Source organism: Tupaia chinensis, unplaced genomic scaffold (assembly GCF_000334495.1).
Source record: "Tupaia chinensis unplaced genomic scaffold, TupChi_1.0 Scaffold143843_1, whole genome shotgun sequence".
NCBI lineage: Eukaryota > Metazoa > Chordata > Mammalia > Scandentia > Tupaiidae > Tupaia > Tupaia belangeri.
The window spans coordinates 910,342-919,547 of NW_006203694.1; the positions used below are offsets into that span (position 1 = coordinate 910,342).

Sequence of the window (9,206 nt, forward strand, 5' to 3'; positions counted from 1 at the left end):
AGGGAAAGAAATGTTTGCTTTCCTTGGAATACAGACTGATCAACACTGCTCAGAAGAGAGGACGGTGCCAGAGAAAGAGCCCTGGGCTCGGGGGTCACTTCGGCTCGGCTCCTAAGCAACTGTGTAACTTGGAACAAATCACTTCTCTCTGAACCTTAGTTCTTTCATATTTTATTTTCTTAAATGCTTGCTCAAGTCTATACAAGTCAAAGTTTTACAAAATGTATCTGTTCATTCTGCTGATTTCTACTTAGCCTGAAAGTGTGGAGGGCGAGTGGTCTCATGCATGTAACAAGCATCTGTTTGTCACCACGGTAGAAAGAGGCACCATACCAAGCTCTGAAGGGGTCCCCGAGATAAAAGAAGCAATGTCCGGCTGTGCTGATTGCAGAGGAATTGTAAAACCCCACAAGAGATTCATTGACATAGAAAAGTTTTCTGTTCATGGTCATTTTAAGTAAAAATATAAAAGAATCTCAATTCTTCTTCTCCTTTTTTTCTTTCTTCCCAAAGAAATTGAAAGGCAAACACAAGGAGCAGCATTTCCAGGGGAGAGTTGTTAGACAAGGAAGAAAGAAACATCGCTGGCCTGTTCCAACCTGCGGAGAACCCCAGCAGGTACAAGGGCAAGCAAGCAGGTTAGCAGACCACCACTAGACGCTAACTCTAGCTTTGTGGGGGCCGGGGGAACTGCTGAAGTCATCAGTCAAGGCAGAACAGGCAAACTGCAGACCTGGTCATTGCAGGAGTCAATACGGAGACAAGTTCTGGCCCCAATTCCCACCTCTTTCTTCTCTTCTCATTCTCCTTCTTTTCAATTGCCTCGTTTAATGATCTGTTTTGCCTCCTCAGCATCTGTCTCCCCTTCCTGCTCCTTGCTCTCTCTTCCCTCTCTCCTGTTTTCTCCTCTCTTCTCTCCTCCTTCTCTCTCCCCCTCTCTTCTCTCACTCTCCTAAAACTTTCCATTGCATTCTTCTTCATTTTTACGTCTACATCTTAGCATCTTAATCCTCTACTCACTATAATTCTTTTTTCCTTCTCTTCATATCTTAAATATAATTACTTCTGTATATCATATTGTTGCATTGCTTTAAGTGATGCTTAACCTGAAACACTTATCACTGATGGCAATTGGTGAGTTATTGTGGGAATTTGTTGGAAAGAATTCCTTTCAATACTGGTACTTTAACCAGCATTTTTGTATTTCCTGAGCTATTTTAACCCTTAAAGTTTTGCAAAGCCAAAAGCTCTTTACTCTACTTTACTTACAAAGGTTTTTCTCTTGTTCAACATGAATATCACATTTTGTGACTGCAGACACTACATTAGATTTGGTTATGTAGAGTCCTATAAACCAGGGGTTCCAAAAACAGGAAATAGTAACCTGTTCTACAATTATGACTCTGAAAGAGGGCTATGTATGCAAGTGGCTGGGTGCATTTGCTATTGTCTTCGTAGAATATCAGTTTAAGGGCAACTTCTCTTCAGAATTTTCTCAAAGTTAAGAAAAACGGCAGTCCAAAGATCTATGTGACATCTTTCATTCATGGATAGATTCAGGTTTAAACACTGAAAAATGAATCTCATAGGTATTATCTAATTTAACCATCCCTGTTACCCCATGGATAGGTGCACTTATTCTCATTTTACAGAAGAGGAAACTAAGGTTTGAGGCAGTTAGATACTTGCCCAAGGTCAAACAGTTAGGAGGTGGTGAAACAAAAGATGTCCATTTTTATACCATTTTTGTAATGAACTTTTAGTACTGAATTAAATGGAAAGAAAGTGCAGTCACAAATTGGTTGAATGGTTGAGCAACAAAAAGACCCTGGGGTGTAGCTCCATGATTTCAATGGCCCTGCCCGATGCCTGAGACTGAAGTAGTATCTTCTGGGGGTCCATAAGATAGTAGATATGGTGTGAGGTTTGAAACCAGAAGAGTCTGCATTCCAACCTAGACTCTACCACTTTTCAGATATGGGACCTTGAGACTGAGGAACAAAGATGTAGAGGATGCTCCTTGAGGAGATAGTGATAGAATCAGGACTGAGAATTAGGTCCTTTAACCACATGTCAAGGAAGTATTCTCTACTCCCAAATTCTGATACCTTAAAGAGCAGAATAAAAAGCATCGCCAAGGTTGAGGTTGAGGTCCATACTCCCTAGGCCCTTTCAAGTCACAAATGACCTCCTCTCTTCCAAACACAGTGATACTTGTTTTTTTGTTTTTGTTTTTTTTTTTGTTTTTTTTTTTTTTAGAGGTTTTTTGCTATAGGGCACATGTGCTCACCAGACAGAGAGAGACAGAGAGACAGAAAGAGAGAAATCACCCCCCAGGGGGGGATGACCATGCCGCAATCCCTTCTCCTCCATTCTCCTCTCGGGATCTTGGGCACGTGCACACATGCACCCAGCGTGAGTTTTACGCCGCGGGGTCCAGGACATGAACCGCGATGGACTACATGGGAATCCAGTGACATAGCCATTATGCTAACTGCTGGTCCCAATACAGTGATACGTCTCAGTTTTTTTACCTTACAAAATTTTCATTGCATTTGGTCCTGCGTTGACCTCCCATTTGAGGCCATCTACCTAAGCTTCTGTAACTCAGCACCTCTTTTGTTCTCCTCTTACCTCTGGGACCATTCCTTTCCTGTCTCTTTCAAGAGCTCATCTCCCCTGTCCACCCTTGAAACATTAAAATTTCCTGATTTTGCTCTTGATAGCTTGCTCATTCCTCTATACCATCCTCCCAGCTCATCTTCTCCACTTTCACCATATCAACTCCCAATAACATACTGCTAGCCTCCCAACTTTTAACCTTAGTCTATATTTTCTCCCCAACCTCAGAATATCAGATGCCTTAAGCTCAGTATGTCCCAAACGACTTATTCTATTATCCGCTCTTATACTCACTCCTGCTCTTACACTATCTTCCTCTCTTACCCAAAGGCACTATTTTTCTTACTGTCACCTCAATCTGAACCAAAAGATAATCTCTAAAGCAGGAGTCCCTAACACCCAGACTTAGACCAGTACCAGTCTCTGTCTAAGAACTGGCCACAGGTTCCTAGCCGGTGAGTGGTAGGCAAGCAAGTGAAGCTTCAACTGTATTTACAACCACTCCTCATGGCTCACATTACCACCTGACCTCCACCTCCTCTCAGATCATCAGCAACATTAGATTCTCATAGAAGTCCCCAGATGGGACTCTCTGATTAAAGGAATAACAAGTTCAGGGTTCCCACTGATTCTGCATAATGGTCAGTTATATAATTATTTTGGTATATATTACAATGTAATAATAATAGAAATAAAGTACAAAATAATGTAGTGTGATTGAATCACCCTAAAGCTATCCACCTTCCTCCTACTACCATCATCTATGAAAAAATGTGTCTTCTATTCCAAAAAGTTTGGAGATTGCTGCTCTACAGTACCTGTTTCTTGTCCAGGCCCCACATATCCATATCATGTTAGTTCTTAAACAGTTGCTGCTTGGCCCTTTCTGCTCATCACACCTTTCCATGTCTCTAATCTAAGTCCGCTTGCTTAGATTCAAAAAGTTCAGCTGGATTATTACATCAGCCTTCACAGAAGCCTTTTATTTGCAAAGCAAATCTCTCGCTCTTCTGCATCTAGCCCTTTGCTAGACTCTGACTATAAGACAATGCCCAAATTCCTTGGTAGAGCTCACCCCAATGCGATTGTGGACCTGCTCACTCCTTCAGTCACATTGCATCTTATTCTGTCTTCCACTGAAATCTCCTGCACCCACGCAATTTCACACCTGTAAGCTTCTATTTTGTCTACATATATCTCCCACCAACCCTCGCCTTCCTCATCCCCAGAGATTTTGGAGGTATTCATGAAACTTCCTCCATTCTCCTTTATTCCATCCTCCAGGACAAATTAGATGTTCTTCATCCATGATGCCTTAATACCTTGCACACAAGCCTATTCTCACCCTCTTCACACTTTGTTATAATTGCCTGTTCCCAACTCCTGTCTTCATTAGACTATAAACTCCCTGAGAGGAGAGATTGTGTCTTTCATATCTTTAATCTCTGGAGCTATGATAATGCCAGATACACAGTACGGATGATACATGCTTGACATACAAATGAATGGATTGCTCTGGAATCTGCTCTCATCACTTGGGTGACCACAAGCCAGTTATCAAGCCTCAGTTTTCTAGTCTATAAAATGAAGACAATGAATTTGATCGCATGAGGTGGTTGTGACAGACAAGTAGGATTTGAACAATAGTAAACATAGCTAACATTTATTGAGGCCCTACTATACATAAGACAGCATTCTAAATGTTTTGCAAATATTTATTAGCATAATTACCATGGCAACCCTAAAGTAGATGTTATTATTCCAATTGTTTAGGAAAGGACACTGAGGCCCAGGAAAATTTGTCACCTTGCCCAAAGTTATTAAGACCAGTGAGTGGGAGCTTGAGCTGTATATTATGAAACTCTCACTCTTTTGTTTGTTTGTTTTGTTTTGTTTTTCATTTTCTAGGTTTGTTTGTTTTTTCCATAGGGAGCATGTGCTCCCCAGAGAGAGAAAGAGAGAGGAAAAATAAGAAATTAACTTTGGGAATTCCAGGGATGACCATATACAATCCTTTTTCTTCATTCTCCTCTCAGGATTTTGGGCACTCTCACACACACAGGTCTGGTGTGATTTTCAAGCTGCATGTCCAGGACTTGAACCACAATCTGCCATGTGGGATTTCAGGACCTTAAACACTATGCCACCTGCTTGCCCCCAAAACTCTCACTGTTTACCAGTGGCCTCCCTTGTCTCAGACACTACTGTGAAGTGCTTATTGAAGTGGCTGACACATGTAGGTTCTAACTAAATAGACTATTTTTGTTTATTATCACCTTGATAATCAGGCCCTAGCTAGCCACTTCTGCTCTCTTTCTTCCTACCAGATAATATTCAGCCGACACATTCTTCTCCTATAATAGTCCAGGTTCCTTAGAATAGAGACACTGCAACAGATATTACATGCTAAGTTAAGAGGAAAGGGATGTAAGAAAAAAAATAAAGGGAGGGGAATGGAAAATGCAAATTTAGTGTTACATCATCAGCCACAACTTATGGAAGCACAGTCAAATGCTTAGTCATGTTTCTATAGCTCCTACTAGGATGACTGATACAGGGCTCCATCAGGGAGGTCAAGGACGTGGTGCTAGGAGGTGAGAAGACTGGTGACAGCTGGGGTTCTCTACTGAGTAAATAGCCAAAAGTCAGCATGCAGATGGACCAAGCACACCTGGAGTGGCATTTAAATGGAGTCTAATATCTCTTCCTGTAGATCCTCCACAGAAGAGTTTGTACAACACAACACCATATTCTCCTATGTGGAACCAATGGCTCCTTCCAGGATTCAGGTGTTTTGCTGAGTGAAGAGAGTTTCTCTTATTCCACAATAACAGTGTTAACTATTGACCCATGACCTGCCATGCAGACCTAGCAGACTGCTCCAGCAGCTGAAGAATTCTTCCTTGGAAATGTACAAGCAACCTTATGTAAAGACTGCATCTTTTTCTTCACTTTGTGTGTGTGTGTGTGTGTGTGTGTGTGCCTGTGTGTGTTTGTGTGCATGTGTGTGGAGAGAGAAAGAGAGAAAGAGAGAGAAAAAGAGAGAGAATATCTGGTCTTTAGGCCTCCAATTATAAAAATGGCTATCATTTATTGAGTGATATGTTAAAGATTTTGTAAGTCTTGTATAAGATTTTAACATTAAAATGACCTTGCAAAGAAAGCATTCTTCTCCCCACTTTACGAATGAGAAAACTGAGGCTTAGAGAGGTGAAGAAATGCTCTGCAGGTCAAAAGGAAAATGATGAGTCCCAGGAGGAGCTTGTTCTTCCATTCTTTTTCCTGCCTCAAAGGCCTCCAGAGAGTGGCTCTTCTTCAGACTGGAAGACCACCCTTGTAACCCTTCTTTCACCTCAGTGTATATCTGCCCTTATTTAGTCTAGTTCCTTGGGATTCAGAGAGGTTAACTGAGTTGCCAAAGATCATGCAGCAAACCAGAGCCAGTTCCTCCTCCACCCCCATGCCCATGTTATTATTTGGAATTTCTGGGATTGAAAAGAAAGTAGAAAAAGATTGAAAACAAGCCTTGGCCATTTTTAATTTATCATCTTTGTCTGAGAATTTTTACTTAAGATTGCAATACCATTTTTCCTCTTTCCTGCACCTAGAATTGCAGAGCAAGAGCAGGGGAATGGGAGAAAATCTATTAAAACAAGATCCTTGCTACTTTATGGTAATTAAAAGCAATAAATATTCCTGCCCACAATGCTAAAAATCTCAAATAGCCAGTGGGTCAATACTGTTTCCCTGGTTAGGATGGTAATAAATCTTTATTCCTTTTGAGTCAAAATAAGGAAGGGGTTTTATTCATGAATTCCATGACCTGGGACTGCGACATTTTCAAAACAAACACGCCTGGAATGAAGAGTTTCTCCACCAAGTGTGTGTTTATGTGCCCTTTTCCAACCTACTTCCTTCACCACCAAAGCATCTGTCCTTGCGTGGGCTTTTTATTAATGCAAGAGCAGTATCTTTCTGCTACTCCACAATGGCAAAATTGTGCAGAGCATCCAATCTTCCCTCTTACCATCATTATATCTTAATGCATAGTCTATGTTGGTGGAAATCAGAATGATTTAACTCTGGCCTTCTCAAGTACATGTTCTTTCTCAAAGGCTTTGTTTTACAGGAGAGACATTACTACGATTGTTTTATTGTTTTAATTTTGTTGTAAGGTGTGTGCACTCACTGAAGACAGCCACAGAAAAAGAGAGGGAAAGTGAGAAATCAGCCCCCAAGGGGGAATGACCACTCCACAGTTTGTTCTCCTCCATTCTTCTCTCCAGATCTTGCGTGTGGGTGTATGCCAGGTCAGAGACTCAAACTGGGAAATCGGCCATGTGGGACCAAGCACCCTAACCACCATGCCACCTACTGGTCTGACATGGCTTTTAATCTAGGCCAACATCCTTTTTATTATCTTTTTTTGAAAATAATTGTTTTCCCAAGTCTAAATAGACCAATGGCTTTGTGTTCATCTGTGGGGGCAACAGTGCTTACTTAGAAAGCTGAATTGCCTATGGCCTCCTTGTGAGTAGGGACACAGAGCCAGATACTGCAAAAACTGAGGGAAAGGCAGAGCTCAAGTACTAAGTCTTCTCTTTAGGAGCTTGTTCAGGAGAACCTTCAGAAAAACATTTCTTCTCTGGGACTCCATTTTATAATCCACAATGAGTGGAGTTTCAGTTTTACTTTGTTTTATTTATTTATTTGTTTTATGAGGTTACGTATACTTGGCCAAAAGAGACAAAAAGAAAGGGGGAGGAGGGAGAAAGCGCTCCCCATGGAGGATAGTCGTGCTTCAACCCCTTCTACTCCATTTCACCCTTCCTTTGGGATCCTGGGCACACATGCACATGCACCTAACATGTTTTTCAAGCCACCAGGTATGGGCCTGGAACCGAGCAGTAGAACACCATCTGGGATCCAGTCACGTTAACCACCATACCACCTGTCAGCCCTCAGGTACTTTTAAAATTTCCTTCATACTTATTGTTTCATAATCCTTTAAAACATGCACACTCTGTATTAGCTCTTTTTCAGTAATCTGTCCGGGGGGATAGCAGAGATAGGGTAAAAGCAGCAGTTTCTCTCAAGTCAAGTCTCTGATAAGCCCAGGCTCCTCCCTTTGGCAGAAAGCGTGAATGTGTCTGTGCCTCTCAGAACTGATTTTATATAAAAAGCTTATGCTAAGTTCAAGTTGCCTCAAAAACAGCACTCTTGTTGGGTGACTCGGGGGTGACTTTAACATTTAGCTAACACAGCACAATGTGTATCAGGCTAGCAGAGAGATAAATGCATGAATGTTCATAAGACATGCACGAAAACATCAACATTCCAAAAAGCTTCTGGTCCAATTTATGCCTGCACGACAATGCACGTTTTATTTTCTATGGGGGAAAAACACCTCAGAGAATAGGTTTGCTGAATAAGATAGACCCTTTTCATGCCTATTTATTGAATCACAGGTAGGCTGTGGATGCTTTATGCTAAAGAGGGCTCAGAGTAAATAGTGAAGAATGTTAAGAGTAACTGCATATCTGTGAATAACACTATAGAAAAATTGTTGGCTACAATGAAGACTGTATAGCAAACCTCATTGCTCATATGTCACCATTTTCTCAGTTTATTATTCAGTGCCACACTTGCAAATTTGTACCACTTTGCATTATTTTTCTTTGAGAAATCCAGATTGGTAGAGAAGAAGGGACTGTATTAAATTTGGAACTCAGGAACAATGGTGAGCTTTAACAATGGCCAGAAAGTTAAGTTGGGTCTCAAAAGCACTGCAAGGTCTCTGCCCTGGCTTCACTGAAAAAAACAACCTGGGTCAGAGAGTTTCCCCCTCAGTGACCAACGTTCACAGTGGGTCACAGGGCTTGCAGGAAGCGATGGGAATCAACAATGCAAACTAATCTTGGCCAGAGAGCTGACTACCAATTATGTCTTAGCAAAGCTAATAACCTTCCTAAAGACAGTCATATTCTATTCCTAGGAACTTCTGAATATGTTACCCTCTATGACAAAGTGAAATTAAGGTAGTTTATGGAATTAGGCTTCCTCTCCAACTGACCATGAGAAGATAAACTATCCTGGAATATCCAGATGGCTTTCTTTCATAGGTTGTAGGGTATTTAGTAACATCTGGAGCCTCCTCCTATTAGATGCCAGTAGCAACTCCCTCCAGCCATGAAAATAAAAAATGTCTCCAGGCATTATCAAATGTTTCCTGAGGATAGAGACAAATGTGATGGTGGCTGAGGATGACTACACTAAAGAACCGTGGGTGAGACCAGCAGTTAGTGTAATGGCTATGTGGTTGGACTCCCATGTAGTCGACTGTGGTTCGAGTCCCGGACCTGGCAGCTTTAACTCCCACCGGGCGCGTGTGTGTACGTGCCCAAGATCCTGAGAAGAGAATGGAGGAGAAGGGATTGTGGCATGGCCATCCCCACTGGGGGGTGATTTTTCACTTTCTGTCTCTCTGTCTCTCTCTGTCTTTTGGCAAACACACACACCCTATAGCAAAAACCTCTCAAAAAAAAAAAAAAAAAAAAAAAAAAACCACCGGGAAAGAGAACCCT

General features: G+C 41.6%; 1 long non-coding RNA gene across 1 annotated transcript in view; it reads left to right on the plus strand.

Moving 5' to 3' along the window:
• LOC102467874 (uncharacterized) overlaps positions 1 to 5,609 on the plus strand; it is a 10,206-nt gene extending 4,597 nt beyond the window's left edge. Inside the window, exons 4-5 of the long non-coding RNA XR_336976.1 lie at positions 514 to 638; positions 5,336 to 5,609. This is a non-coding gene — a long non-coding RNA (uncharacterized LOC102467874). The remainder of the gene's footprint in view (positions 1 to 513; positions 639 to 5,335) is intronic.
• The last annotated feature ends 3,597 nt before the right edge of the window (positions 5,610 to 9,206 follow it).